We start from the raw sequence: 24,976 nt of genomic DNA on the forward strand, positions 1-24,976 counted from the left end.
CACTCTGGGAAGCTTGTCACGCATACCAAAGCGATCACAAGACTCCCACCAGGGGTGGGGAGGTGACTCCCCTGGGCGAGCTGGTGCAAGATGTGGGTCTCATCTGGCCCAAGCGGAGAGGTTTGGGAGGGACAGAGAGAGGTGGGGGGCTGCAGGGGCTGAGGAGAGCAGGACAAGAGTACTAGCCCAAGGGGGCACGTGCTGTCATAGGCTTGGAGCCAGAGGAAGTGCCCCTCGTCCTGCAGACGCAGCCTCTTCCCCTTTGTCTCCAGGAGCTGCCAGTGGGCCCAGCTCACCCCATCAGGGCCTCTTCTTTTGCCATTTGGCCTCAGCCAGGAGGAGGGGTCTCTATGAGTAGAGAGCTCTCTAATTGTCTCCCCCATTGTTCATTTCCCCACTCACTCTGATGGCTTAGTGAGGGCTGCCTGTGACAGCAGGCGGGGAGAGGGTCAAGACTTCCTGAAGAAGTGACTTGAGAAGAGACAGGGGAACCACTAGGTGGCATCTCGGGGGGCTCCAAGGCGCTCCGGTCCTTTATGGCTCAGCAAGGAAAGAATTCAGAGAGAGGCAAAGTGATAGATAAGAAGTGATTTATTAATGGGAGGGAGACGCAAGAGGGAGGAGATATGGGGATATATGTATACATATAGCTGATTCACTTTGTTACACAGCAGAAACGAACACACCATTGTAAAGCAGTTGTACTCCAATAAAGACGTTTATTAAAAAAACCCAAAATAACCAAATTGGGCCACATGTTATAAGGTATTAGGTTCACCTACCATGCTAAGTTGCAAAAAGAGAACTTATAAAAACAACAAATTCAACAAATTGTACCTTTAGTCCAAAAAAAAAAAGTGATGTATTAGAATAGGATGCTCGTGAGGCTTACAAATGGGTGGGCGAGAGGGTGCCGTGCCCCGAGAACTTAGTGGGCTAGAGTTTTATAATCAGAGGAAAAGTGGGGAGGGGGAAAAGACCACCTTCCTCCTCATTCTTGAGTAGACCTCATGCTTCCATCATCAGCTCCTCCTCCAGATTGGGCAGGGGAGTTTTCTTGTCCCTACATGGTCAAGCCACGACTGTCATGGCACTGTGGAAAAATTATTTTAGGTTTCAGTACAATGAGGGTCTTTCACTTTGAGATGTCACCTTTCCATAAATTATTGTTTTTTAATGCGCGCAGAGAGCATGTCCTAGGGGTCATTAACTTACTGAGCTCACTGGGCAGGATGTGAATCTCATGCCACCATTGTTTTATTGTTTGGGGGCATATCTCACGCTTCTGCTGCATGGGTTTTGTTGCTAAGCAAGCCTGCTTGGTTCTGTGGTTAAGTGAACCTGCTTTCTTGAGTGATAATTAACTTACTGGGGTCTCCCATCCTTTTTCTTTGCTTACAATTCCCTAATGGGATTAACTATTTAATTACCTACTTTGTCCCTTTACTGTCCCTATCAATAAGAAATTGAAAAGGGGCTACCCAGGCAGGGGAAAGACGTGAGGAGTGTCAAGGTGCAAATAAAATATGTGCAAAGGCCCAGAGGCAAGAGGAGAGCCTATCTCCATGAGAAACCACAACTACTGCAGAGTCACAGGAAGGCAAATTCAGAAACGCATGAGGGGGCACTTCCCTGGTGGTCCAATGGTTAAGACTCTGCACTTCCACTGCAGGGGGCTCAGGTTCGATCCCTGGTCAGGGAGCTAAGATCCTACAAGTTGCACAGCGAGGCCAAAAGAAAAACAAAAACAAAAACCCCAGAAACACACAAAGGGAGACAAGGCTAATGGGGAAACAGAGGCCACACTGTGAAGGGCTCTGGGAGGAAGCTTGGACTTCGTCCTGACAGAATATGGGACCGTGAAAGCAGGGGTTCTCTAACGTGGGAGCAAATTAGGAAAGTGGCTTGTTGGGTCTTGCCTCAGATCTACAAAATCAGGAACTCAGTTGGAGGTCTGCGATCTGTGGTTTAACAAGCCCTCCACACGGTTCTGAGTCATGCTGAAGTTTGAGAACAAAAGCTGTGCAAGTTGATTTGTGCAAGTGGAGACAATGAGGAGAGGTTGCTCTTTCAGGAAGTTTGGCTGTGAAGAAAGGAGAGCAATGGATGAGGGTTAGTGGGGCTTAGAGAGTGTCTTAAGTCAGTTCCCTGGAAAACAGATGATGAGATGGAGGTTTGCAGGCAGGAAGTTTCTTGGGGAGTACTCCAGAGGGTGGGGGCTGAGTGAGGGAGCAGAGGGAGTGTTGAACTGTGATGCAGCGATCCAGGTATTGGCAGAGCCCTCCGGGAGCTGTGGAGCTAGGATGGCCCTTCCTAGATGTCCCAGAATCAAGTTAAGGGGGCTTGGCATTTTACCTCATGTATTAATCATGTCATTTTATTTTCTGTATTTTCTGTTGTTTTGACATCTGGAGCCTTGCTGATTCTGGAGAGACTGCCCCTCCCAGGACTAGCTAATTCTAGAGATAGAAAATGACTCCTCTGTGCGCATGACTTTCCTATGCAAATCAGACAATCCAGGGTCCATACCCCACAACCATCTCCTTTATCAAGATCTTACACCTGGGCCTCTATCCACCTGCCCTAATCATCTCAGGATCAGACACCTGAGCCATCCATATACCCTAGAGCCCATGAAAGTATCCAAACTGACCAATCCTAAACCTGTGTACATGTACATTGTCTCACCTTACCTTCCTCATGGAAACCATAATAAAGGTTCTCACATTTTCCCCTATTTTCCCCTCTCTCCCTCTGCCTCCTGACCAACTCTGGTGCTTCCCCATGTGGCCCTGCATGGTGTGCCATGTCTCCTGTTTCTAGGGATCTATGAGTATAAACCTATTCCTTCATGACAGTCATCTCCATGCCTGCATGTCTTACTATACCTGCTGAAAACAAATCCCAAGTACCCTTAAAATGCCCCAGCACCTACCAGCCATAGGCTGTGGCCTGCCCTGGAGAATGGGTGTCACCTTGGGCAAGGCAGCTCCCTGTGGCAATTCCCGGAGGGGCCTTGAGCTGCAAGCTGTCAGCAGCCAACACTCCTGGCAGCTGGAAGAATGAATGTCTCTGTGCAGAAAGGGGCATCCGGATTATGTATCACAGCATCCACTACAGAGGGATCTTTTAAAGATGGAAGAGGGGCTTCCCTGGTGGTACAATGGTTGAGAATCTACCTGCCAATGCAGGGAACATGGTTTAGATCCCTGGTCCGGGAAGATCCCTCATGCCACAGAGAAACTAAGCCCGTGCACCACAACTACTGAGCCTGCACTCTAGAGCCCACGTGCAACTACTGAGCCCGTGTGCTGCAACTACTGAAACCTGCGTGCCTAGAGCCTGTGCTCTGCAACAGGAGAGGCCACCGCAATGAGAAGCCCACGCACCGCGATGAAGAGTAACCCCCACTCGCCGCAACTAGAGAGAGCCCGCGTGCAGCAATGAAGACCCAACACAGCCAAAAATAAATAAATAAAAATAAATAAATTTATAAAAACAAAAAAGATGGAATAGGCATAAGTATACTTAAGTGCTGGTAGGAAGAATCAAGTTGAAGGAGAGGGATTAAAGATACAGGAAAGGAACAACTGACGGGCTGAGTGAGGAGGAAGGGGGGAGGATTAAAATATAGTAAGAGGGATAAGTCTTTGACCTAGGGAGGGACACCTTTCCCATTATGTTGGGAGGAAAGTAGAGGAATTCAGGTAGTCCTTGTCTCATAGCTTCTGTTTTTGTTTTTTGGGGTTTTGTTTGCTTGTTTTCCTGTAAAATCAGTCTATGGGACTGATGAGTTTCATGAGGTTGAGAAACAGTTTTAGTGGGAGTGAAACAGGGGGGAAGGGGGCAGGGCACAACCTTTAAAACAATGACATGGCCCAAGGATACAACATAAAGTGATTAGAACCAAATAAGTACAAGATGGCGGACAAGTCAGACAACCCGACTTCCACTAGATCTTGAGCCTCAGTATAGCTCATTGTAACACATCAGCATGCTAAATGACACACCCACAGGCTCCATGATGGTTCCAAGACTGACCCTAAAGGTCAAAGAGTGGGCAATGGCTCAATTTTTGGAAATCTCCCCCCCTTCCCAAAATAGCTGGAATATTCCTCCTACTGATTAGCCTATGAAATTGCCCACCCTTATAAAAACTGACAACCTGAAACCCTGGTGCCTTTCTCACCTTCTGAGATGGCCCACACTCTGTCTGTGGAGTGTGTTTCTAAATAAATCCACTTCTTACCTATCACTTTGTCTCTCACTGAATTCTTTCTGTGACAAGACATCAAGAACCTGAGCTTCATTAAGTCCTGAGACCAGGTGTGTGATCTCAGTTAAAAGACCTTGGGTTCAAGTCCCGATCTGGGTTGCACAGTTTCAGGAGGAGGTCAATGAATGAGAGAGCTGGAAGGATGGGGCTGAAAAGGAATGTGAGATTTCAGATAGCAGAAGTGGAGCAGTGTGCCCTGGGGAGAGGGTGGCAAAGACACAATGGATGCAAAGCTCTTAGGAGGTGAGGTAGTAAGGAACTAAGAAGCCATCATGTTGCATCACTCAGACTTGGGATGCTGAACTGACTTAGAGGATGTTAAGACCTGAGTAGAGAAGACAGTCAGCTGGGTTTCAGAGTCTTTGGGGAATGAAGAATTGTGATTAGGAGGTCAGCACATGGCCTCCATAGGGAAGCAGAGAGGGCAGTATGTCTTGGAAGCTGGAACAGAACCCTTAGAAGTCAGTCGTGATGCCCTGCAGAGCACTGACTTTCCCAACTCCTCCTGCATGTCCGTACTTTACTTATTTAAGCCATACTTTTGTCTGTCTTGCCTTGTTACTGAGCTGTTTCGCCTGCTCACTGCTCGAAAGCCAATACTCGAGAAACAAGTGTTGGTTGGAAAGGAGAGGTTGTTTTATTCAGGAGGTGGCAACCTGGGGAGAAGGTGGACTTGTGTCCAAAAACCAACTCCTGGGAATTCCTTGGCGGTCCAGCCATTAGGACTCCACGCTTCTACTGCAGGGGGCATGGGTTAGATCCCTGGTGGGGGAACTAAGATCCTGCAAGCACAGCCCAAACAAACAACTCCTAAGATTCTGCTCAACCATGCAAGTTTTTAAAGGGAGAGTCATTTGGGGAGGGGATAAAAGTCTTCATTATCTTCCACTTTGCGCAGACTTTCTCTGATTGGTTCAAGGTGAGGTGACAGGGCAGTGTTCAGGAATCTTGGGCTCAGCCTGAAGTTACCATCCTCTACCTGCGTGGGGGCCTTAGTTCCTGCAAAAGACTTAACGGTATTGTTATGTATATTCCTTGAGGAGGAACCAGGACCCTGCTTTATCTCTGCACTATTGTTCCTTGAGTGCTTCTTTTTTGTTTCTGCATTCCTTCGCTTCCCTGATTAGCAACTGCTTGAAGCTGCCCTTTGGCACCTAGGGAAGGTCTCAGAGGTGAATGAAGCCAATTTTCTGCAAACAGGAAACAGGGAAGGTGAAAAAGAAATGTTAAAAAAAAAAAGAAACAGGGAATGTGGAAAGGATTTGTACCTGGGAGAGCCCCACAGGGTCCTGCTCAGTTTCATTTACATGACTATTACTGCAGGTTGTGAGGTCTGTTAGATAAGAATTGTGTTTCTCCTTTAAAGGGAATTTTAGAGAAAAGGATCTTGTGGAATCATAATGTGATTTTACACATTTGAATAAAATCTTCAGATATACATATTTGGGCTGAGAATGTCAACCCCCATGAAGGACAGTGTGACCATTTAGGAAGATTCTTATTATCTCTTCTCTCTCTTCTCTCCAACATATACCTATCTATTCTCCTCTCTCCCAAACTACTTACTGAATATCTTCTGGATTTATCACAGCAAAACATATGTTCACTTTATAACATTTTGAAGGAAAGAAAAATTAAGATGCAAACACAAAAAACTACAACACTTGGGCTTCCCTAGTGGCACAGTGGTTAAGAATCCGCCTGCCAGTGCAGAGGACATGGGTTCGAGCCCTGGTCCAGGAAGATCCCACATGCTGCAGAGCAACTAAGCCCGTGCGCCACAACTACTGAGGCTGCGCTCTAGAGCCCATGAGCCACAACTACTGAGCCCAAGTGCCACAACTATTGCAGCCCGCATGCCTAGAGCCCATGCTCTGCAACAAGAGAAGCCACCACAGTGAGAAGCCTGCGCACAGCAACGAAGAGTAGCCCCCACTCGCCACAGCTAGAGAAAGCCCGCTCACAGCAACAAAGACCCAACACAGCCAAAATAAATAAAATAAAATAAAATTTAAAAACTACAACACTTGCCCCTAGCAATAACCACTTTTTAACTCTATAAACATACACATTCATAACCCAAAAGCAACCCCTGTAAATATTTTAACTTTTTTTTTTCCCATCCAAGCTTTTTACTTCGTCTTAAAGCCATAACTAACCTGAGAACATGGTATATCTCTCCATCTGTTTGTGTCATATTTGATGTCTTTAATCAGCGTTTTATACTTTTCTGAAGACAGGTCTTTTACCTCCTTAGGTAGGCTTATTTCTAAGTACTTTATTCTTTTTGTTGCAATGGTAAATGGTATTGTTTCCTTAATTTCTCTTTCTGATCTTTTGTTGTTAGTGTATAGGAATGCAAGACAGTTCTGTGCATTAATTTTGTATCCTGCAGCTTTACCAAATTCATTAATTAGCTCTAGTAGTTTTCTGGTGGCATCTTTAGGATTTCCTACGTATAGTATCATGTCATCTGCAAACAGTGACAGTTTTACTTCTTCTGTTCCAATTTGGATTCCTTTCATTTCTTTTTCTTCTCTGATTGCCATGGCTGGGACTTCCGAAACTATGTTGAATAATAGTGGTGAGAGTGGACATCCTTGTCTTGTTCCTGATCTTAGAGGAAATGCTTTCAGATTTTCACCATTGAGAATGATGTTTGCTGTGGGTTTGTCATATATGGACTTTATTATGTTAAGGTAGGTTCTCTCCATACCCACTTTCTGGAGGGTTTTTATCATAAATGGTGTTGAATTTTGTCGAAAGCTTTTTCTGCACCTATTGAGATGCTCACATGGTTTTTATTCTTCAGTTTGTTAATATGGTGTGTCACACTGATTGATTTGCGTATATTGAAGAATCCTTGCATCCCTGGGATAAATCCCACTTGGTGATGGTGTATGATCCTTTTAATGTGTTGTTGGATTTCGTTTGCTAGTATTTTGTTGAGGATTTTTGCATCTATATTCATCAGTGATATTGGTCTGTAATTTTCTTTTTTTGTAGTATCTTTGTCTGGTTTTGGTATCAGGGTGATGGTGGCCTCATAGAATGAGTTTGGGAGTGTTCTTTCCTCTGCAATTTTTGGAAGAGTTTGAGAAGGATGGGTGTTAGCTCTTCTCTAAATGTTTGATAGAATTCACCTGTGAAGCCATCTGGTCCTGGCCTTTTGTTTGTTGGAAGATTTTTTTTAAATAAATTCATTTATGTATTTATTTTATTTTTGGCTGCATTGGATCTTCATTGCTGCATGCGGGCTTTCTTTAGTTGGGTCAAGTGCGGGCTACTCTCCATTGAGGTGCACGGGCTTCTCATGGCGGTGGCTTCTCTTGTTGCGGAGCACGGGCTCTAGGCACACGGGCTTCAGTAGTTGTGGCACGCAGGTTCAGCAGTTGTGTCTCACGGGCCATAGAGCGCAGGCTCAGTAGTTGTGGCACATGGGCTTAGTTGCTCTGCAGCATGTGGGAATCTTCCCAGACCAGGGCTCAAACCCGTGTCCCCTCATTGGCAGGCAAGTTCTTAACTACTGCGCCACCAGGGAAGCCCTGTTGGAAGATTTTAAATCACATTTTCAATTTCATTACTTGTGATTGGTCTGTTCATATTTTCTATTTCTTCCTGGTTCAGCCTCGGAAGGTTATACCTTTCTAAGAATTTGTCCATTGCTTCCAAGTTGTCCATTTTATTGGCATAGAGTTGCTTGTAGTAGTCTCTTAGGATGCTCTGTATTTCTGCGGTGTCCGTTGTAACTTCTCCTTTTTCTTTTCTAATTTTGTTGATTTGAGTCCTCTCCCTGTTTTTCTTGATGAATCTGGCTAATGGTTTATCAATTTGGTTTATCTTCTCAAAGAACCCGCTTTTAGTTTTATTGATCTTTGCTATTGTTTTCTTTGTTTCCATTTCATTTATTTCTGCTCTAATCTTTATGATTTCTTTCCTTCTGCTAACTTTGGGTTTCATTTGTTCTTCTTTCTCTAGTTCCTTTAGGTGTAACGTTAGACTATTTATTTGAGATATTTGAGGTAGGCTTGTATTGCTATAAACTTCCCCCTTAGAACTGCTTTTGCTGCGTCCCACAGGTTTTGGATCATCGTGTTTTTGTTGTAATTTGTCTCTAGGTATTTTGTGGTTTCCTCTTTGATTTCTTTGGTGATCTCTTGGTTATCTAGTAACATATTATTTAGCTTCCATGTGTTTGTGTTTTTTACAGGCTTTTTCCTTGTAATTGATTTCTAATCTCATAGAGTTGTGGTCAGAAAAGATGCTTTGATACGATTTCAATTTTCTTAAATTTACTGAGGCTTGATTTGTGACCCAAGATGTGATCTATCCTAGAGAATGTTCCATGCGCACTTGAGAAGAAAGTGTAATATGCTGTTTTTGGATGGAATGTCTTATAAATATCAAGGAAATCTATCTGGTCTATTGTGTCACTTAAAGCTTGTGTTTCCTTATTAATTTTCTTTTGGATGATCTGTCCATTGGTGTAAGTGAGGTGTTAACGTCCCCCACTATTATTGGGTTACTGTCGATTTCTCCTTTCATGGTTGTTAGCACTTGCCTTATGTATTGGGGTGCTCCTACGTTGGGTGCATAAACATTTATAATTGTTATATCTTCTTCTTGGATTGATCCTTTGATCATTATGTAGTGCCTTCCTTATCTCTTGTAACAGTCTTTATTTTAAAGTCTATTTTATCTGATATGAGTATTGCTACTCCAGCTTTCTTTTTATTTCCATTTGCATGGAATATCTTTTTCCATTCCTTCACTTTCAGTCTGTATGTGTCCCTAGGTCTGAAGTGGGTCTCTTGTAGACAACATATATATAGGTCTTGTTTTTGTATCCATTCAGCGAGCCTGTGTCTTTTGGTTAGAGCATTTAATACATTCCCATTTAAGGTAATTATCGATATGTATGTTCCTATCACCATTTTCCTAATTGTTATGGGTTTATTTTTGTAGGTCCTTTTCTTCTCTTGTGTTTCGCACTTAGAGAAGTTCCTTTAGCATTTGTAGAGCTGGTTTGGTGGTGCTGAATTCTCTTAGCTTTTGCCTGTCTGCAAAGCTTTTGATTTCTCCGTCAAATCTGAATGAGATCCTTGCTTGGTAGAGTAATCTTGGTTGTAGGTTCTTCCCTTTCATTGCTTTAAATATATCATGCCACTCCCTCTGGCTTGTAGAGTTTCTGCTGAGAAATCAGCTGTTAATCTTATGGCAGTTCCCTTGTATGGTATTTGTCATATTTCCCTTGTTGCTTTCAATAATTTTTCTTTGTCTTTAATTTTTGTCAATTTGATTACTATGTATCTTGGCGTGTTTCTCCTTGGGTTTATCCTGGCTGGGACTCTGCGCTTCCTGGACTTGGGTGGCTATTTCCTTTCCCATGTTAGGGAAGTTTTCGACTATAATCTCTTCAAATATTTTCTTGGGTCCTTTCTCTCTCTCTTCTCCTTCTGGGACCCCTATAATGCGAATGTTGTTGCATTTAATGTTGTCCCAGAGGTCTCTTAAGCTGTCTTCATTTCTTTTCATTGTTTTTTCTTTATTCTGTTCCATGGCAGTGAATTCCACCCTTCCGTCTTCCAGGTCACTTATCTGTTCTTCTGCCTCAGTTATTCTGCTATTGATTCCTTCAAGTGTATTTTTCATTTCAGTCATTGTATTGTTCATCTCTGTTTGTTTGTTCTTTAATTCTTCTAGGTCTTTTTTAAACATTTCTTGCATCTTCTCGATCTTTGCCCCCATTCTTTTTCCAAGGTCCTGGATCATCTTCACTATCATTATTCTGCATTCTTTTTCTCAAAGGTTGCCTATCTCCACTTCATTTAGTTGTTTTTCTGGGGTTTTATCTTGTTCCTTCATCTGGTACAAAGTCCTCTGCCTTTTCATTTTGTCTATCTTTCTGTGAATGTGGTTTTCCTTCCACAGGCTGCAGAATTGTAGTTCATCTTTCTTCTCGAAAATTTCTATTTTAATATTTCATTTTTTAATCCACCTGAAATTTGTTCTGGGTAAATTGTGGTGTTAAAATCCAGTTTTATTTTTACATATGGAAATTCAGTTATCCTGTTAGCACTTGTTGGAGAGTCTGCTCTTTCTCCATTGACTTCAAATGTCACTTCTGTCATGTAAGGAAGTTTGAATAAGCAAATAATGTTACTGAATGTCTGCCATGGAAAACTGCTTGGAGCACACTCTTGTAGGTTTTCTGAGATTCTGCCCCTTTCATGACTTGAGCTATTTTAAAACTCCATAAACTGTAGATAATGATGTAGATAACTAAAGGCAATGCTGAATAATTCTTGTCTATAAACATGTAAGTAAATTCTGTGTGATGGAGGCTCATTTGATTTCCCTTGCCCATTGCATGTTCATTTCAATATTCCTGATCAATCAATGTGTCTATTCTTCGGCTTGCCCTTGAACTGGTTATAAGGCCTTAACAATTCCCTCATTAATAATGATTTAGATAGAATTTTTAACATATGTTTGTATCTGTGTGGGAGTGATGATTTTCCCTTTTTTGAAAATTATCCTTTAGCAGTCATATATCTAGGACATCTAGCTTTAAGAAAACCCAAAGATAAACGATTGTTAGGTAGCAATTATTCACTTATATAAGCTCTTCCCACATGAGCAGTTACAATAGGATCCAATTCACAAGTGTTTAGACTCTTTCTTTAGGGGCACAGACCTGAGTACAGAGGCATGTTTTTTGCTTATAACAGTGTTCTGGGTGGCCAAGGGGAAAAAAACCAACCAGGATACATATTCTGATATGTCTCATCAGTATTATAAGGAAACTTTCCAACATTGAGATGGTGGTAGAATCAACACTGAGCATCTGGAATGAAGGTGCCTGACTCAACAAGGCAGAAGATATGAGCTTTCTAGAAGTTTCCATCCACCCATGCATTCCTCAACAAATATTCACTGAGTGCCCACAAGTGCTGGGCTCAGTGCTACATGCAATGAATCAAGAAGTAAAAAAAGTCTCTTCAGTCTGGTTGAAATATATTTCCTAACTCCAAAGGTGGAACTCACCCCTCGGTCCCTACAAAGAAAGATGTGATGGGATCAGATATGAAGAAGTAAGAGGATATGAGAGATGTGACTTGGATCTGAGTACGTCAAAGAGCAAGTTGTAGTGCTGCCTCCTGTCCCAGCCCCAGGAGGGGCTGTACTGAGAACTTCCATCTCTCCCGCTGCAGGCAGGGGCACATGGTCCCAGCTGGTAGAGTAGGGCTGGTGTCCTTCTTGCCACCCTGTGCTCTCGAGGCCATCATCTGTGAGGGCTCCAGGGGATGTGGCCAACTGGCAGTCCTACCAAGGAAAACCTACTTCCAGGGCCCCTGTGGGAAGCCGTGGTGTCATCTGTTTACAGTCTAAGGACCACAGGCTCTACTAATTTAGGAAAAAATCTGGCGACCAAAGAAAGTCTCATTACTGAGTGGCATTTCCCTGGGGAACCCAAGCCCCTCAAAAGGTAGTTTTCCCAAGACCCCTGCCAATGCAAAGACATAGTAGCTCAAGGAATACGAACCCTACTTGAGAAGGCAGACATGTACAGATGAAAGTCAAACAGACATGTCAGCTTAAGTGATGTAGGTCTGGAGGAGCACTCAAGGAAAACTTGCAGCAGGAAACAGCCATGAGGTGGGCATTAAAGAGAGGTCAGATTTGAGAAGAGGGTAAAGGAGGACATTCCCAGGGCAGAAGAGAGTCCCCAGAACAGGTGGGGAGTAAGCCAGAGGAGTCCCGGAGGCAGGCGGTGGTGGGGAACCTGATTGTTGGGGGATGTTATTTCTCACACACGAGCGTAGGGCCTGGAGTGAGTCTTCCCCTCCTGAGAAGGGGAGGTTGGAGTTGGCCCCCTGGAGCAGAGCTCCTTTCTTGGCCAACCAGGATATCCCCCGAAAGCCCCTCATTTCAGAAGCCTGTCCCTCTCACATGTGTCAAAAAATACCCAGGCTGTGTGTGTGGATGGGCTGGGCCCCCAGCCAGCCTTTCAGGAAGGTGCCTTTCCTCCCATCAGACTGCTTTCCTCTCCTACAGGATAGACCAGGGAGGCCCCTGGAAGCCTGGTGGGGACGTTGAAAGTGGAACACAAAGTTTGGCAGAGGGATGAAGTCAGTGAAATCAAACACGGCCTTACTCACATGCTGTCTGGGGTCATCTGACAAACAGACAGAAACACCAAATCCCAGTTCTCAGGGTTGGAAAGGGTGGGTTAAGAGCATGTTGAGGGAAAGAGCAGAGGCCTAGAGTCAGCATGGCTGGCTTCAAATCCAGCCCACCATTTACCAGCTGTGTACCCTGGGCAAGGTTCTCATGCTATCTGTGCCTCAGTTTCCTTGTCTGAAAAATGGGGCTATCACTCCATACCTCATGAAGTCCCTGTGAGGATAAAAGGGGATAACACACAGAGAAAATGTAGAACAGCTGGCAAAGGCTCAGCAGAGGTAAGTTAATATTAATCCAGTGTGTTTTTGAATATTTGCAATCAGAATCATTTTTCTAAAGATATATATATTTTTTCAATATATTATCCAACTATATTATGTGTCAAATATATACTTACAATTTCCAGGAGAAAGGGGCATACCATACCACCTGGGGAAGCACCAAGGTTGACCGGGAAGCAGAACGCATAAGGGGAATGCATGGTCCAGAGCCTTTATCGTGCTTTCCATAGGAAGGAAGGGGTGAGGCCGGTTAAACAGCTGAACAAGCTTAGACTAGGTCGTTGGAATAACGTTGGCAGACTCTGTGGATGAGGTGGTCTCTTGTGGTCTGGTACCTGGCCCTGGGGTGATTTAGGGCAGGGAAAATACTAGCTTGGTGGGTGAGAGTTGGATAAAGGAGGTGGTTGGGGGTATAGATTGGAGGTTGGTCAGTTTGTATGTGAAAGATGTGCTTCAACGCGAGTTATTCACTCTCTCTAGGAATCAGCTAACTCTGGGAGGGGCATCCCTCCCCAAGACCCCCAAGCTGTCAAACCATCACAAAATGCCTAAAACAAAACACGTGATTAACATCTTCCTCTTTAACCTAGTCATGTTTCTATGGCCGAACTCAGCACACTGTTGTCAATTTTGTTGTTGCTGTTTGTTTTGATGTTTATTATCCTCCTCGCTCAGCTGTGAGTTCGTGAAGATCAGGGTCTGAATCTTGTGCATCTTTGTACCTTCAGCATCTGTCAAGTGCCTGCCACCAGTCCATACAGCGATTCTTTGACCTGGCTGGTCACTAGAATCCCATGAGTAGCATCGATAAAACTATCGATGCCTACGCCTTACCCTCAGAGAGTCAAACTTAATTCATCTGGGGTGTATAAGTTTCCACTGACTCCTTGAATTTCCTGGGAGGAGTTTTCCAGAAAGAAACCCTGGCTGTGGACCCAGATGTGGTCATTTAAAACACAGCGGGAAACCCAGGTCCTTCAAGCCAGGGAATTGCCTGGATGTAGTTGCCCATTACAGGAGCGTTCACTGCCCATTTTGGTAGAACATTACCTGCCAGACACTGAGTTGGCAGGCCTGGCAGACTGTGGCCTTGAACCAGTGTTGTTGTTCTGCGGTTCCAGGCTGCACTCACTGTGGAAGGGGCCCTTGCTCCACCCCAAGCAAGGGTCCCAATCCCGCCTCTCTGCTGTCCGTGTCCCTGAGCCTTTGGCTCTAAGCAGTCAGATGCTGTTTGTCTCTCTCAGGTACTGTGGTCTCTATGGTTTCCTTCCATCCCTCTGCACCTTTCTCTTTGTGTATCCCTAGTGCATCCCTAGTGCCTCTTCTGCCAGCTTTACAGTGTATCTTGAAAGGTAAGAGAATCATCTCTGTGATTTCCACTGTTTTCTGTAGAGTCCTTGGAAGGAGGAATGCCAGAAAGCCCACCCAGTCTTCTTTTCCTATTCTCTCCCACCCTACATATTAGCTCCTCCCTGGAACTCCTTGGAACTTTCTCCAACTGCCTCCCCAACGACCAACCACTGCCTCCTCTGCTGGCTACTCCAGGAGCCTTCCCTATACTCCCAATCCCTGAACACCGCCAGACCCTGATCGCCCTAAGGGCCCATACTCTAGGGCGTCCTGGAGGGAGCTTGCTCCCCACCTTCTCCAGCCCAGAAACCTGCCAGGATTGCTCGCTTCCCTGCAGCCATCACCACCCAACAGCTCCCGCACTGCTCTGAGTAGGTGACAGTGCTCTTCTCCCCTATGTGGGGTATGAGGTGTGAGGTAGGGACTTTCCATAAGGACCTTCTAGAGCGACAGAGAGACAGAGAGAAGGGAGAGGCCTCAAGGATGAGAACTGTGGCCTGGAGAACTTAAGGGAATGCATGTTTAGGGTGGTATTTCTGTATGATTTGAAGCTGTTATTCAAGGAGTTTCTATGCTTGTCTCTGAGCATCCAACATTTATCTAACTCCTAGAAAGGACTCTTTGGTACATTTCTCACTCCCGGAGTTCTGGACTGGGAACTAGCATTACTAATGGGATTAGCATTACTGATTTAGTTCATTCAGGCCTTACTGAGGAAGTAAGTAACAGACTCAGAAAGTTTCCTTCCTTTGTGGGGTCCTGATTTCCTCTTCCATGGGAAGAAGGATCCCCATTTCCTCCCATCTTTAAACGTGGGAAGAATTGGAGATTGGAACTATTTGCGAAAGGAGGGGGCCAGGTAAATACGCAGCTCTGGTGGGCTCTAAGCTCACTTCTCACCTCCATGAGGAGAAACAAAATTTTCAACCTTCCAAGGGTACCATGGCAGCAAACGAACCTGAAAGATGCCACCATTTCTTAGCACATCTGGGACCTTCCATTCTGTGGATGAAGTGATTCATTAATATGTACTCTATATGGCTAAAGAAATGAGCTTATTAGGTCAATGGTTAGTTGCTGAGACCAGCAGCCTGGGGCTCTTGGAAAGGAGAACTTGTGTCCCTGGAATGAAGTGGCCCAGGCCCCTAGCTTCCAGCCAGAGGTCTAGCAGGCCCTTGGATAAGAGGAGTGGTTGGGGCAGAGCCAGGGCTGGGTTTTTCTCACGGACACTCCATTAGTCCCCTCAGTCTTGGGAAATGTAACTGCTAGAAAATACAGCTCTGGAGCTCTCCCTGCCACTGCCCCCAGGCCCTGCCCACTGTCACCACCAACAACTCCTATATCTTCAGCTTGATAAGTTAAAGATCGCTAATACAAAATGTGATGGAAGGAAAAGCAAGCATTCTTAAAATAACAAGAAAAAGATATACATTTTGATACTTTTGTTTGTTTGTTCTACCTGCCTTGGGTCTTTGTTGCTGCGCACAGGATTTTCTCTAGTTGCAGCGAGCAGGGGCTACTCTTCATTGCAGTGTGTAGGCTTCTCATTGGGTGGCTTCTCTTGTTGCAGAGCAGGGGCTCTAGGCGCACGGGCTTCAGCAGTTGTGGCACTCGGGCTCAGTAGTTGTGGCTCGTGGGCTCTAGAGCACAGACTCAGTAGTGGTGGCGCACGGGCTTAGTTGCTCCGCGGCGTGTGGGATCTTCCCTGAGCAGGGCTCGAATCCATGTCTCCTGCATTGGCAGGCAGATTCTTAACCACTGCACCACCAGAGAAGCCCACATTTTGATACTTTTACGTTCCAAGACAATTTCCAAATTGGTCATCTGAAGTGAAAGGCGCATGAAAAGCAACAGATAGTAGCTGATAGCTAAAAGATGGTCCAAGTGCATTTTGAGAGACTGTGGGGTTCTTTCCTGTTCTCCTGATATGAAGGACAGCAAAAGGTCAGAATAGTCTGTTTACAACGTATTGTTTTTAACTGTGTGTGCTTGTTTATTTCCAGCATCTACTATGTGCAAAGTACTGTGGGGAATGCAGAGATAATTGGGGCCCTCACAGGATGAAATATATGCACAGAGAACTAGAGTAGAAGGAAGATAGTGATGACTGCTATCAAGAAAGGAACAGGGCTTCCCTGGTGGCGCAGTGGTTGAGAGTCTGCCTGCCGATGCAGGGGACACGGGTTCGTGCCCCAGTCCGGGAAGATCCCACATGCCGCGGAGCGGCTGGTCCCGTGAACCATGGCCGCTGAGCCTGCACATCCGGAGCCTGTGCTCCGCAATGGGAGAAGCCACAGCGGTGGGAGGCCCGCGTACCGCAAAAAAAAAAAAAAAAAAAAAAAAAAAGAGAGAAACAAACTGCCCTGGTGCACAAGTGAGACCCAGATTAATAGAGGTGGAGGTGGGGCCTTCAGGAAGTCTATATCCACCCCGCCCTCCCTTATTCTCTTCCTTCTTTAAGTGGTAATTGAGCATCTGCTGTTTCCCAGGCACCGTGCTAGGTGCTAGACACAGCAATTCACAGGATACATATGGTCCCTCCCCCGTAAAATAGCAGACCAACACACGTAAATGGCAAATAAAAATGGTCTGATAGTACCATCATGGTGGAAGTATTGCAGACACTGGATGTAGATATGAGAGGATACTCAAGAAGTTTCCCCGAAGGAAGCAATGTTTAAATAACACCTGAAGGGTGAGCAAAAGTTAGCCATATGGATCATGGGGCAGGAGAGAATGGCACTCCTTGCAAAGAGAATAGCTTCTGCAAAGGCCTTAGGGTGGGGAGAGCATAGCTGACTGGGAGGATGGACAGCAGTCTACACAGGCTGATTACGTTGTCCATACAGTGAGGAAAATGGATTAGGTCAGTGTTTCAAAAGTGGGCTCTATAGAACACTAGGTCCTTGGATTTGTGTTTATGTGCACAGGCATGTGTGTGCACACACTTGTGTTAAAATATACATAACATACAATTTACCATTTTAACCATTTGAAGTGTACAATTCAGTGGCATTAATTAAATTTACAATGTTGTGCAACCATCACCACTATGTATTTCTAAAACATTTATTACAGAAAAGAAAATTTGTAACCATTAAGCAATAACTCCCCATTCTCATAGCCCCTGGAAATTATCATTTTGCTATGAATTTGATAACTCCAGGTACTTAGTATCGGTGGAATCCCACGGTATTTGTCTTTTTTGTCACTGGCTTATTCCACTTGGCAAAATGTCTTCAGGGTTCAACCATACTCTATCATATGTCAGAGTCTCCTTCCTTTTATGGCTGAATAATATTTCATTATATGTATACACCACATTTTGTTTATCTATTAACCTGTTGATTGATGCATGGGTCGTTTTCACTTTTTGACTGCAATGAACACTGGCATACAAGTATCTGTTTCAGTCCCTGCTTTAAATTCCTGTGTGTATATGTCCAGGAGTAGAATTGCTGAATCATAAGGTAGTTCTATGTTTAGCTTTTTAAGGAACGACTAAACTGTTTTCCACAGTGACTACACCATTTCCCATTCCTACCAGCAATGTGCAAGGGTTCCAATTTCTTCACATGCTCTCTAACACTTGTTATTTTCTCTGTGTGTTCGTGTATCTGTGTCTGTATGTGTTTAGCATACACATATGGGTATGAAGTGGTATCTCATTGTGGTTTTGATTTGCATTTCGCTAATGACTAGAGATGTTGAGCATTTTCTCATGTGTTTATTGGCCATTTGTATATCTTCTTTGGAGAAATATCTAATCAGGTATTTTGCACAGTTTTTAATTGTTTATTTTGCTGTTTTTGAGTTGTAGGAGTTCTTTCTGTATTCTGGTATTAAGCCTTATCAGACCTATGATTTGCAAATATTTTCTCTCATTCTGCAGTTGTCTTTTCACTGTCTTGATAGAATTATTTGATGCTAGAAGTTTTTAATTTTGATGAAGTCCAATGTACTTATTTTTTACTATGTTGTCTGTGTTTTCGGTGCCATATCCAAGAAATTATTGACAAATCCAGTATTATAAAGCTTTCCCCTATGTTTTCTTCTAACAGTTTCATAGTGTTAGCTCTTACATTTAGGTCTTCAATCCTTTTTGAGTTAATGTGTGTGTCTAGTGGATGGTAAGGGTTCAACATCATTCTTTTGCATGTGGCTATCCAGTTGTTTCAGCACCATTTACTGAAAAGACTGTCCTTTCCCCATGGTCTTGGCACCCTTGTGGAAAATCATCTCACCACATATGCAAGGGTTTATTCCTGGGCTCTCTGTTCTATTCCACTGGTCTATATATCTGTCTTTATGCCAGTTCCACTTTGTTTTGATTACCCCAGTTTTGTACTAACATTTGAAATCAGGAGCTGTGAATCCTCCAACTTTATTCTTCTTTTCAGTATCATTTTGGTTATTCAGGGTCCCTTGGGATTCCATATGCATTTTAGGATGGATTTTTCTATTTCTGTGAAAAATGTCATTGGTATTTTGATAGGGATTGCACTGAATCTACAGATCACTTTGGATAGTATGGACATCCTAACAACATTAAAGCTTCCAATCCATGAACACAGAATTTATTTCCATTAATTTGTGTCTTCTTTAATTTCTTTCAGTAACATTTTGTAATTTTCAGTGTACAAGTCTTTCTCCTCCTTGGTTAGGTTAATTCCTCAGTATTTCATCTTTCTGATGGTATTCTAAATGGATTTTTTTTCCTAATTTCTGTTTTGATTGTTTAATGTATAGAAATGAAACTGATTTTTGTGTGTTGAGCTCATATCCTGCAACTTTGCCGAATTCACTCTGAATCATTAGAGTTTTCTACATATAAAATTATGTCATCTGACCATAGAGATGATTTTCCTTCTTCCTTTTCAATTTTCCTTTTATTTCTTTTTTTTTCATTTAATTGTTCTGGCTAGAACTTCCAAGAGTATGTTGAATAGTAGTGGTAAAAGTGAGCATCCTTATCGTCATGGTCTGAAATGTGTTTTCCAAAAATTCATATATCAAAGCCCTAACCACATTCAGTACCTCAGAATGTGACTATATTTTGAGATAGATCCTTTAAAGAAGCGATTAAGATAAAATAAGACCATTAGGATAGGCCCTAATCCAATATGACTAACATCCTGTAAGAAGAGGAAATTTGAACACACAAAGCAACACAAGGGTTGCACACACACCGAGAAAAAACCATGTGAAGACACAGTGAGAAAGATAAATATTTGCAAGCCAAGAGGTCTCAGGAGAAACCACCTTTGCTGACGCCTTGATCTTAAACTTCCAACCCCCAGAACTATAACAAAATAAATTTCTATTTTTTAAGCGACCCAGTCTGTGATATTTTGCTATGGCATCTCTGGCAAGATAATACATTTGTTTTTGTTTGTTTAATATTTATATCTTTTTTTGGCTGCGTTGGATCTTTGTTGCTGCACGTGGGCTTTCTCTAGCTGTGGCGAGCAGGGGCTACTCTTCGTTGCAGTGTGTGGGCTTCTCATCGCAGTGGCTTCTCTTGTTGCGGAGCACAGGATCTAGGCAAGCGGGCTTCAGTAGTTGTGGCACACGGGCTCAGTAGTTGTGGCTCACGGCTTAGTTGCTCCACGGCACGTGGGATCTTCCCGGACCAGGGCTCAAACCTGTGTCCCCTGCATTGGCAGGCAGATTCTTAACCACTGCGCCACCGGGGAAGCCCAATATATTTGTTTTGTTCCTGATCTTCAGGGAAAATTTTTCAGTCTTTCACCATTGAGTATGATGTTAGCTATGGGTATTTCATATATGGCCTTTATCATATTGAATGAGGATGTTTCCTTCTCTTCCTAGTTTGTTGAGTGTTTTTATCAAAAAAAGGTGTTGAATTTTATCAAATCCTTTTTCTGCATCAATTGAGATAATCATGTAGCTTTTCCCTTTATTCTGTTAATGTGATATTAACAGAATAAACACAATTACAGTGACTGATTGTGGTAGTACATTGATTGATGTTTGTATGTTGAACCATTCCTGCATTCCAGAAATCTCACTTGTTTATGTTGTATAATGCTTTTAATATGCTTCTGAATGCAATTTGCTAGGATTTTTACATCAGTATTCATAAAGAATATTGGTCCATAGTTCTCCTTTCTTAAAGTGTCTTTGGTTTTGGTATCAGGATAATGCTGGCCTCATAGAATGACTTAGGAAGTGCTCCCTCCACCTTAATTTTTTGGAAGAGTTTGTAGTGACATGTTTTTATTTCCTTCTCATTTCCTTTCGTGTATATCCTACAGATATATTTTGTGGTTACCATGGGAATTATATATAATGTCCTAAAGTTATAACAATCTAATTTGAATGAATACCAAATTAACTTCAATCACATACAAAAACTCTACTCCTGGGTAACTATACCCCCCACTTTGTGTTATTGATGTCACTAATTACATCTTTATATGTCTGTTCACTAACATATATCTATAATTACTTTTGTGTATTTGTCTTTTAAATCCTATACTTTTAAAAAGTGGAATTACAAAGAAAAATTGTAATAATACTGGCTTTTATGTTTGCCCATGTATTTACCCCTACTTGAGATCTTTATATCTTTGTCTTCTGTCTATTGTCCTTTCATTTCAACCTGAAGGACTCTTGTTAACCACTTCTTGCATGGAAACTCTAGAGGTAATGGATTTCCTCAGTTTTTGTTTATCTAAGAATGTCTTAATTTCTCTCTCATTTTAAAGGACAGTTTTGCTGGATATAGAAATCTCAGTTGACAGTATTTTCTTTAAATATCTTAAATATATCATCCCAATGCCTTCTGGCCTCCAAGGTTTCTGCTGAGAAATCAGTTGATAATCTTACTGAGGATCACTTGCGCATGACAAGTCCCTTCTCTTTTGCTGCTTTCAAAATCCTATTTTTGTCTTTCAACAGTTTGGTTATGCGTCTTGGTATGGATCTCTCTTAGTTTATCCTGCTTGAAGTTTTTTGAGCTTCTTGTATTTGTAGATTCATGGACTTCATTGAATTTAGGAAGTTTTTGGCCATTATTTCTTCAAACAATCTCTCTGGCCCTTCTCTCTCTTTCTCCTGGGACTCTCATCATGCATACATTGGTCTGTTTGATAGTGTCCCACAGTTCTTATGCTCTGTTTACATTTCTTCATTCTTTTTTCTTCCTGCTATTCAGACTCAATAATTTCTATTTTCCTATTTTCAAATTCACTGATTTTTTTCTCTCTGCTCAAAAATGCTACCAAACCCCTCTAGTAAATTGATCATTTCAGTTATTTTTCAGCTCCAGAATTTGTTTTGTTCCAGTTTATAGTTTTTTATATTTTTGCTGATATTTTGATTTTGTTCATATATTATTGTCCTGATTTTCTGTAATTCTTTGTCCATATTTTCCTTTAGCTCTTTGAGTGTATTTAAGACAGTTATTTTAAACTCTCTGTCTAATATGTCTGATGTATGACCTTCCTCAGCAACAGTTTGTGTCAACCTACTTTATTCCTTTGAATGGGCTTTGTTTTCCTGTACCTTGTGATTTCTTTTGTTGTTGCTGTTGAAAACCGGGCATTTAAATGAAACAAGCACCTCTCCCAGTCTTTTAAGAGTGCCTATGTGCCAGAGAAGTCCTCACTGATTAGCTGGGTATGCTCTAGGTCTAGGGATCAGCCCAAGATGAAAACTTAAGGTCTTCTCAGGTCTTTTCTGAGCATGTGTCTTGCCTGGACCTGCATGTGGCTTTTTCAATTCCCCCACATATACAGCTGTTTTTGAATGTCTTAATTTCCCCAAGAGTCTCATCCTAGCTTCTGCTTGGGGCCTTAGATTGCCTTTTATGTGTACTCACCCATAATCTCTTGCCCCAGGTGTCTGTGGATCTGTAGTTTCCCTGCAGCTTTTGTGAACAATGCCCACTCCTCATCCCCTCTGAGATCTGAGTTAGGCAAAACAGAAACTAGTCCTTCAGACAATTCCTTGATAGGTTAGAATACTGCAATAAGGTCTGCTCTGCTCCCTCTGATTTGAGGGAGAAAACTTGTAACTGGGTTGCAGTCTCCTCCAAAGCCAGACTGAACTATGCCAAAGAGGGGGTGGGGCAAAGGCAAGTGAACACGTCATGAAATTTTCTACTACTTTGAAAGTAGCTTTTTCTTTTCTTTCTTTCTTTTTTTTTTTTCCAAACTACTAATTTATCCCCCTCCATCCCCTTTGGTAACCATAAGTTTGTTTTCTATGTCTGTGAGTCTATTCCTGTTTTATAAATAAATTCATTTGTATCATTTTTTTAGATTCCACATATAGGTGATATCATATTTGTCTTTATCTGGCTTACTTCACTTAGTATGTTAATCTCTAGGTCCATCCATGTTGCTGTAAATGGCATTATTTCATTCTTTTTTATGGCTAAGTAATATTCCATTGTGTATATATACCACATCTTCTTTATCCATTCATCTGTTGATGGACACTTAGGTTGCTTCCACGTCTTGGCAATTGTCAACAGTGCTGCAATGAACATTGGGGTGCATGTATATTTTCAAATTATGTTTTTCTCCAGATATATGCTCAGGAGTGGGATTGTGGGATCATATGGTAGCTCTATTTTTAGTTTTTTAAGGAACCTCCATACTATTCTCCATAGTGGCTGTACCAATTTACATTCCCACCAAGAGTGTAGGAGGGTTCCTTTTTCTACACACCCTCCCTAGCATTTATTATTTGTAGATATTTTGATGATGGCCATTTGACCAGTGTGAGGTAATACCTCATTGTAGTTTTGATTTGCATTCCTCTAATAATTAGCAATGTTGAGCACCTTTTCATATGTTTTGTGTCCAACTGTATGTCTTCATTGAAGAAATGTCTGTTTAGATCTTCTGCCCATTTTTTGATTGGGTTGTTTGCTTTTTTTGATATTGAACTGTATGAGCTGTTTGTATATTTTGGAGATTAATCCCCTGTCGGTCGCATCATTTGCAAATATTTTCTCTCTTTCTGTAGGTTATCTCTTTGCTTTGTTTATGGTTTCCTTTGCTGTGCAAAAGCTTTTAATTTTAATTAAGCCCCATTTTTAAATTTTTGTTTTTATTTCCATTACTCTAGGAGACAGATCCAAAAAGATATTGCTGTGATTTATGTCAGAGTGTTTTGCCTATGCTTTCCTCTAGGAGTTTTACAGTATCTGGTTTTATTTTTAGGTCTTTAATCCATTTTGAGTTTATTTTTGTGTATGGTGTTAGAGAATTCTAATTTCATTCTTTTACATATAGCTGTCCAACTTTCCCAGCACCACTTATTGAAGAGACTGTCTTTTCTCCATTATATATTCTTGCCTCCTTTGTTGTAGATTAATTGACCATAGGTGCATGGGTTTACTTCTGGGCTTTCTATCCTGTTCCACTGACCTATATTTCTGTTTTTGTGCCAGCACCATACTGTTTTGATGACTGTAGCTTTGTAATATAGTCTGAGGTCAGGGAGCCTGATTCCTCCAGCCCCGTTTTTCTTTCTCAAGATTGCTTTGACTATTCAGGGTATTTGGTGTTTCCATACAAATTTAAAAGTTTTTTTATTCCAGTTCTGTGAAAAATGCCATTGGTAATTTGATAGGAATTGCATTGAATCTGTAGATTGCTTGGAGTAGTATAGTCATTTTCACAATATTGATTCTTCCAATCTAGGAACGTGGTATATCTCTCCATCTGTTTATATCATCTTTAATTTCTTTCATTAGTGTCTTATAGTTTCTGCATACAAGTCTTTTGTCTCCCTAGGTAGGTTTATTCCTAGGTATTTTATTCTTTTTGTTGCAGTTGTAAGTAAATGGGAGTGTTTCCTTAATTTCTCCTTCAGATTTTTCATTAGTGTATAGGAATGCAAGAGATTTCTGTGCATTAATTTTGTATCCTGCAACTTTACCAAATTCATTGATTAGCTCTAGTGGTTTTCTGGTAGCATCTTTAGGATTCTCTCTATATAGTATCATGTCATCTGCACACAGTGACAGCTTTACTTCCTAGTCCATCATTTTGCATATGTTACCTGGATTGTTTTTATTTAGTTAGGTTTTTGTTTGTTTGTTTATTTTGGCTGCTCCAGGTCTTAGTTGTGGCATGCAGGATCTTCGTTGAGACATGCAGAATCTTTAGTTGCAGCACGCAGACTTCTTCGTTGTGGCCTTCATACTTCTTAGTTGCAGCATGCATGCAGGATCTAGTTTCCGGACCAGAGATCAAACCCAGGCCCCCTGCATTGCAAGTGTGGAGTCTTATCCACTGGACCACCAGGAAAGTCCCTGAATTTTTCTTTTTAAACATTTATTTATTTATTTATTTACTATTTTATTTTTGGTTGCATTGGGTCTTAGTTGTGGTACATGGGATCTTCATTGAGGCATGTAGGATCTTTCTTTGTGGCACGCGGGCTTCTCTCTAGTTGCGGCATGCAGGTTTTCTCTTCTCTAGTTGTGGCACGCAGACTCCAGGGCATGTGGGCTCTGTAGTTGTGGCACACAGGGTGAGAGCACGTGGACTCTGTAGTTTGTGACACGTGGGCTCTCTCACTGAGGTGCGTGAGCTCAGTAGTTTAGGCATGTGGGCTTAGTTGCCCCACGGCATGTGGGACCTTAGTTCCCTGACCAGGGATCGAACCCACATCCCCTGCATTGTAAGGCGGATTCTTTACCACTGAACCCCCAGGGAAGTCCCCCTTGGATTGTTTTTTAAACAGCTTTATTGAGACATGTTACACATACTACACAATTCACCAAATTGTATGTATGTATAAGTTAAATGTGTATAATTTAATGGTTTTTAAAGTGTATAATTCAACAGTTTTTAGTGTATTTACAGATGTGTGCAACCATCACCACAGTCCACTTTAG

General features: G+C 42.3%; 1 protein-coding gene and 1 non-coding gene across 2 annotated transcripts in view; both read left to right on the plus strand.

Annotated features, from left to right (window-relative positions):
* The first annotated feature begins 1,629 nt into the window (after nucleotides 1–1,629).
* On the plus strand, nucleotides 1,630–1,702 carry TRNAG-UCC (transfer RNA glycine (anticodon UCC)). The gene has a single exon. It is a non-coding gene; the product is annotated as a tRNA-Gly (tRNA).
* Nucleotides 1,703–14,229: 12,527 nt separating this feature from the next.
* The window catches only part of PEBP4 (phosphatidylethanolamine binding protein 4), a 232,461-nt gene continuing 221,714 nt past the window's right edge, over nucleotides 14,230–24,976 (plus strand). The window contains exon 1 of the mRNA XM_065879339.1: nucleotides 14,230–14,465. The gene's annotated coding sequence lies outside the window, so the exon portion shown is untranslated. The remainder of the gene's footprint in view (nucleotides 14,466–24,976) is intronic.

This window comes from Phocoena phocoena, chromosome 6, assembly GCF_963924675.1.
Source record: "Phocoena phocoena chromosome 6, mPhoPho1.1, whole genome shotgun sequence".
NCBI classification, from domain to species: domain Eukaryota; kingdom Metazoa; phylum Chordata; class Mammalia; order Artiodactyla; family Phocoenidae; genus Phocoena; species Phocoena phocoena.